The sequence below is a fragment of the Piliocolobus tephrosceles genome, chromosome 3 (assembly GCF_002776525.5).
Source record: "Piliocolobus tephrosceles isolate RC106 chromosome 3, ASM277652v3, whole genome shotgun sequence".
Classification (NCBI taxonomy): domain Eukaryota; kingdom Metazoa; phylum Chordata; class Mammalia; order Primates; family Cercopithecidae; genus Piliocolobus; species Piliocolobus tephrosceles.
Genome location: NC_045436.1, coordinates 87,449,369 through 87,456,871, shown reverse-complemented (window position 1 = coordinate 87,456,871; position 7,503 = coordinate 87,449,369).

Genomic DNA, 7,503 nt, shown 5'->3' with positions numbered 1-7,503 from the left:
CTTTGGGAAAATAGGGAAGGGATTTGGTTCCTTTTATTAATATCTCAAATGGATTAAACATATTATGCCCAAAGTTTGCATAAAAATTTTTCTCTTGCTGCCTGAAACAACCAAAACAGAACAAAGGACCTCAATACAGAAAACTATAGTATAATATAGCTTAGAGACACACTTGAAAACTCAGTTTTGAGTGATTAAAATTACATTAAATAGAAACTTTTAAAGGTAATCTTTTTAGAAAATCATCAGACAAGATATGACAGAAGCAAAGGGCTCCGTTTACAGGCACTGTATCTATAGTATCTATAATGTTATGTTAAATGAGATTTTTTAAACTGTGAAAGTACCTGTTCCAGAATTTTCCGTGTATAATAGTAGGTATTCAACATTTATTTGCTTTCTTCCCTTTTCAGGTAGACACTAGGAGTTACCTAATGTTTATTCCATGTTCTTTATAGACAGGATCCTGATTCTGTTGAGGTTGGCAACATACTAAGCCCTAGTGTTGGGTCATGATCACTGGGACTAATCGTGACAGCTTTGTTCCCAGCGTTCTCAGGCCCTGTGGTGGCTATCAGAGGCCATGGGACAAGTTTGGGCCAAGAGACCTAAATGGAATTTTGTTTGGGTGGAGGCTTTTATTTTCCTCATAAAAGACAGTGGACACTGCTAACCATAAAATAATTCCCTTTTTTTTTTTTTTCTGTCTGGTAGGCAGACTCAAGAATGCTTCCTCAGCAAGCTGTATAACAAGACATGATGGATGTCATTTAGCAATTTCTGTTTGGTTGTATTTAACTGAGAAAAGTCTAAAGACATGTTTTTCAAATTGTGGCCTTGGCCCATTTGTATTAAATTCACCTGGGTTGGTATTTCTGAATTGAAGCCAGGAATATGCATTTTAAATATGTGCTTTGTGTCATTCTTATGCACCCTAAAATTTAATATTTGGTGACATAAAATCTGAGATGAATTTTTGAAAAGTTATCGTATGTTTTTATTTGGATATGCATTCCAAATGAAGACTTTAATAAGATTTGGACTTGACTATCAGCTCCTTGACTATCAGCTCCAGAAGTGAGGATTTTATGGAGAGGTTATTATTTAGAATCAAAGAATAAAGCCTTGATCCCTTGGACATTTTGAGAATATTTAAGTTGAGAGTAAACACGGTCTTTTCAGCTAAAGCCAGGGGTAGAACAAAGATGGTCCCCTCCTGAACTAGGGCTCTGATAAATTGTTTCTCCTTTGTTAGTGAGGCTTAAAAATGTTTGCTTTCCCACAAATAATTCTCAGGAATTCCTGAAGTTCGTAAGAGCCCATATCATCTTAGAACAGAATAAGACCACCACTAACAATAGCAGTAAGAATATTTTTAATGTTATTTTTGCTTCCATGTTACCTCTAAGGATTTATAGTTTGCTTGATGCAAGGCTTTTGCAAGAATTGACAGAACACTTTCCAGAGAGCTCAGGCTCCTTAGCTGAAAGTCTCATAATCAATTAAACAGGCCTTTAAGTTAGCAGACATCATTAGGTTTCTATAGACAGCTCCAGATTCCCCCAAAGTTGCTCCTACCTTACAAGCCCCTCCGACACTAAGGGGAAGGCCCATGTAGTCTCACGTGTTGTAGGCTTCCTTTTGTACTCTCAGCTGAACTGGAAAACGTGGAAAAACAAGTAACACTGCGGGCATTTTCCCTTCAGGGCCAAGCCAATCTCCCATTCTCCGTGCTTCCATCTCTCTTTCTCCATGGCTCTCCTGCTGCAATGGCAAGGTTATAAAATATGAAAGACAGGAACACTTCAGTCTCAGAAACATGCTCCTCATCAGAGGCCTTGAGGTAAGCTTTTAAATGTTAGCATTTTTTTTCTCAACTTTTCTTCAAGCTCTGAGGAATGCAAGGCAACCCTGCCACACTTCATGGGGCTGGCATCCCTTTGCCATTAGACACAGTTCATTCCCTCTTTCGTTGTCAAAAATAATTTGTGGAAGATTCCAATATTGAACTGAGCCACAGGCATGACTATGGGAGGTTGGAAGTCAGAATCCTAGCTCTACCCAAGCAAGTGACCCTTTAAGAGAACCAAGACTTCTGGTTCTGAGAACGTATTTAAAAATGAAATAGATTTTAAAAGGTTAGAGAAAATCTTATTATAAAAAATCAGAATATGGGAAATGATTTGTAAGTCATAAAAGAAAAATATTTTAAAAAAGAATAAAATACAACCAGTGAAAAAGCCAACATGGGAAAATGTTCAGCTATGGCAGATTTATTCTGAATGCAAAATTAAAACAACCTAAAAAATCTTGTTTAACGTTGGCTAGAATGCAATTAAATCAGACCTAACATGTGAAGGTCTGGGGAATTTTGCTACATTTGTCTTCTAACTTGGACTACAAGAATGTTCAGGAGAGTATCACCCTCCCCCTGCTTCTGGCAGTTGGAAGTCTACAGTAATCCCTCCTTATCCATAGTTTTGTTTTCCACATTTTCAGTTACCCATGGTCTGAAAATATTAAACGGAAAATTCCAGAAATGAATAATTCATCTGTTTTAAATTGCATACTGTTCCAAGTATTGGGATGAAATCTCACGCCATCCTGCTCCATCCTGCCTGAGACATGCATCATCCCTTTGGCCAGTGTGTTGATCTTGCATACCCTACCTGCCCCTTTGCAGTCCTCTCAGTTACCAGATCTATGTCATGGTAGTGTAGTGCTAGTTTTGCTTTGGCACCTCAAACAGCAAGTGATAAGTGCTTAGTTAAAATGGAAAAGGCCTTAAATTTATGGGTGGAAAACGTAAACAGAAATGTATTCTGATAGACAGCTATGTGTTGTGTCAGATTAACTTAATGTTAATTAAACCTTATCATAGGTATGTATGTGTAGGGGAAAAAAAACATAGTATATGTAGGGTTTGGTACTACCTAAGTTTTCAGGAATCCACTGTGGGGGTGCTGGAATGTATCTCTCTTGGATAAAGGGGGACTCCTGTATTATGACTGTAATGAGAAGAATTTCATGGACACAGCAGCAGGGTGAAGCCTACTATGTGAGAATGAAGTATTAACATCAGACCCAATAGGAGTGGCCTCTGTAGGGTTTTTTGTTTGTTTGTTTTTTAAGATGGAGTTTGGTTTCACTATTGTTGCCCAGGCTGGAGTGGAATGGCGTGATCTCAGTTTACTGTGACCTCTGCCTCTCAGGTTCAAGCGATCCTCCTGCCTCAGCCTCCCAAGTAGCTGGGATTACAGGCGCCTGCCCCCACACCCAGCTAATTTTTGTATTTTTAGTAGAGACGGGGTTTCACCATGTTGGCCAGGCTGGTATCGAACCCCTGACATCAAGTGATCCACCTTCCTCAGCCTCCCAAAGTGCAGAGATTACAGGCATGAACTACCACACCCAGCCCTCTGTAGGTTTTTACCCAGGAGTATGGTGTGAGGCAAGTGGGGTTTTCAGTAAATAATTTGGGCTTTGGTGTGCTGAGTGGAGCTAAGGAACAGAAGAGCAAGATGCAGAGGGACCAGTTGAAAGTCCTGCACTTTTGCAGGCCAAGGGTTAGGAGGGTCTGGTTTAGGTAGTAAAAGAGGTAATAGAGATGGAAGGATGCCTTTATTATCTTCCTAAATTACTTTCTAGGCCTCAAAGCCCTGACCTGGTTTTTTCTGTGTTTGTTTATCTGTTTTTGGTGACCACGTACATCTCAACTTCATTATTCACTCACAGATGAGCTTTTGGCAACATGAGTCCCACAAAAGCAAATTTATTCTTGTTGCAGCTCCAAACACCAGATAGTTCTGTTTTTAGGGTCTGTGCCTCAGGAAAACTCCAGGGACTCTTCTTTCCTCCTTCTCTGGAGGCCCTCTTTCTAATTGTTCCACCAATCTTGTCACACTGAGGGATTCTCCCTACCTGCGCTAGGAGCATACAGTGATGCGACCTTACCATTGAATTTCTGGGTTGCTTCTTGTAAACCTGCAAGTGCATTTTCTTGATTTGGATTTCAGAATTTATGGAGAAGAGGGAATAATGCTAATTGCTAATATTTGCTGTGGGTTGCAGTGTGTGAGGTATTGAACATTAACTCTTCTAATCTTCGCAACCCTATGGTGTAAGGTAATATTGTTGTCCCTGTTTTACAGATGAAAACACTGAGATTTATAAGTGACTTGCTTGAAGTCACATGTGGTGGAGTTGAGGACAGGAAGCAAGATGTGGCTGATTTCAGAGTCTGACTGTATGTGAGACAGGCTTCCATTGAGGGATTTGGAGATGTCCAGAAATGCAAATTAGCCCTTTGAGAGGAGTAGATGTTTTTTTAAATTAATGGGAAAACCTCAACTTTTCTTTTTAATATACTTTAAGTTCTAGGGTACATGTGCACAACGTGCAGGTTTGATACATAGCTATACATGTACCATGTTGGTTTGCTGCACCCATCAACTCATCATTTACATTAGGTGTTTCTCCTAATGCTATCCCTCCCCCAGCCCCCCGACAGGCCCCAGTGTGTGATGTTCCCTGCCCTATGTCCAAGTGATCTCATTGTTCAATTCCCACCTATGAGTGAGAACATGTGATGTTTGGTTTTCTGTCCTTGTGATAGTTTGCTGAGAATGATGGTTTCCAGCTGCATCCATGTCCCTGCAAAGGACATTAACTCATCCCTTTTTATGGCCGCATAGTATTCCATGGTGTATATGTGCCACATTTTCTTAATCCAGTCTGTCATTGATGGACATTTGGGTTGGTTCCAAGTCTTTGCTATTGTGAATAGTGCCGCAATAAACATACGTGTGCATGTGTCTTTATAGCAGCATGATTTATAATCCTTTGGGTATATACCCAGTAATGGGATTGCCAGGTCAAATGGTACTTCTAATTCTAGATCCTTGAGGAATCCCTGCACTGTCTTCCACAATGGTTGAACTAATTTACACTCCCACCAACAGTGCAAAAGCGTTCCTATTTCTTCACATTCTAAGAGGAGTAGGTTTTTAAGGATAACAATATCATAATGAAACATGAATAATAAATAGTTAGCACCTTCTGTATGCCAGGTTCTGTATTAAGTGCTTTCTATAACTTACCTCATTTTCTTCTTGCAATAAACTTATGACACAGTTAGAATTCCCACTTTATAGATAGGAAGGCTAAAGCTTAGAGAGGTTAGGGGAATTATCCAAGATCATGAAGTTAGCAAAAGACAAAATCAGAACTGAAGTCAAGCTCAGGAATCCTGCAAAGTTGACACACAGGAAAACCTTCAGGGGCCCTTCTTTTCCTCTTCTCTGGAGGTCCTCCTTCTATTTGTTGCATCAATATTGTCACAGTGTGGGATACTCCCTACATGCACCAGGAGCATACACTGATGCAACCTTACCACTGAGTTTAGGCTGCTCTGAGTGAACCCTAGTTCATATGTATTTTCTGATTCTGATAATATGCTTGGAGTTGAGTCCACTCCATAATCCAGGTTTGCAGTATTTTCTGAGGTGTTATCTGAAGACCTCCTGAATCAGAATTACTTCTGGTGCTTGATGAAAGTATAAATCCCTGGACTCAATGAATCAGAATCTCTGAAGGAGTGCTCTGGGGATTCATATTTCTAAGAAGCCCATGCTTGATCACCTGGTGACAGAGTTCCACAATCTAGAGCAGAAGTAGACAAAGAGTCTAGTGGCCCACATTTGAAATGGACTCTGTGGTGCTTCTGCCATGCTCCATTGGCCAAAGTAAGGCACAAGGCTACCCCAGATTCAAGGGAAGGGGAAGTAATTTCTCTCTTTGAAAGGAGCTGCAAAGTCACATTGCAAAGGATAGAAGGAAGGAGATATTTTGTGGTCGTTTATTTGCTTTATTACAAGTGAGAATCACACCAAGCAGTGGGCTTGACAGTGCCCTGCCCCACTCATTCATTTACGACAATCCTATCCTGATATATTGCCCTCTTTGTGATACAGACTGTGCGGATGCACTTAGTTTTACGAAAACGAAATAAAACAGTAGATGTTGCAATGAGATGGGAAGCGATCGTGAAAATCTTTATTACCATAAAAGTTTCTCTGCATTTATCATGGCAAAGTACTGAATAATTAACTTAGAGATGTATAATTTGCATCTTTTTAAATGAAAAGACAAGTGTTCCAGATTTTCTGTTCTTTTCTGTGATGACAAGTGTCTGTCAGTAGTATGCTATCCACCAGACGTTTTTTGAACATATAAACACACTTAATCCATCCCCTAAGTTTAAAGTAATGTTTTAACAATGAATGTAAAAGTAATTGCTTTTCAAAAGCAACTCCTGCTATGAACAAAGCATTTTAAAATTGGATGTTTGGAAATGTTTCCATTGTTCCATGATTTTACTGCCAAACAATGCGCCTGTGTCCCATACCACTTTTTTCATACCTAAACTTAAAAAATTGACAAGTAATTTTTTTGTCTATTTAAAAACATATTTCAAATAAAGAGTTATAACGGGTTTTCAAACTATTTGATAATACAGGTTTAGTAACCCTTATGTAAAATGCATACTGTTTTGGATTTTGGATTTTGGAATATTTGCATACACTTAATGAGATATCTTGGAGATGGAACTCAAGTCTAAACACGAAATTCATTTATGATTTATACACACCTACACACATAGCCTGAAGGTAATTTTATCCAATATTTTACATACTTTTTTGCATAAACCAAGTTTGCATACATTGTACTATCAGAAAGCAAAAGTGTCACAATCTCAGCCACCTATGTAAATAATCTATGCTGTTTGGCATCACCATCATTCATGACTCTGAATTTATGTGCTACTAAAAAGCAATCATTTTCTTACACTTGTTCACATGCAAGTACTTAACAGTAAAAAATATGAGATACCATGAATGCAGTGAAAAAATAATGTGTTCAGGGTAACTAAGCAGCATGGTAGCATTACCAGAAAACCTGTTTGGGCTGTTAAACATCAGCAACCACAAACAGCAGCAGGCTTTCGGTCTCCACCAATGATGTTGTGTTTTGACTAAAAGCTTACTGCACACTGTATTTTATTTTTTTATCAGAAGCAATTAAGGGACCAGGAGGTGGTAGGTTGTCTAGGGATAAGGAGTCATTCTGCTGGATGGCTTTTTTTCTTTTTGAGACAGTCTCACTCTGTCACCCAGGCTGGAGTGCAATGGTGCAATCTCGGCTCACTGCAACCTCTGCCTCCTGGGTTCAAGATACACTCCTACCTCAGCCTCCCAAGTAGCCAAAACTACAGGCATCTGCCACCACACCCGGGTAATTTTTGCATTTTCAGTAGAGACAGGGTTTCACCATGTTGTCCAGGCTGGTCTCGAACTCCTGGCCTCAGGTGATACAATTGCCTTGGCTTCCCAAAATGCTGGGATTACAGGTGTGAGCTACCATGCCTGGCCTGGTGGATGGCTTTTTAAAATGTTTCCTCTAGAGTCTTCTGATTCATTAACTATGATATTTGTCTTCAAAGTC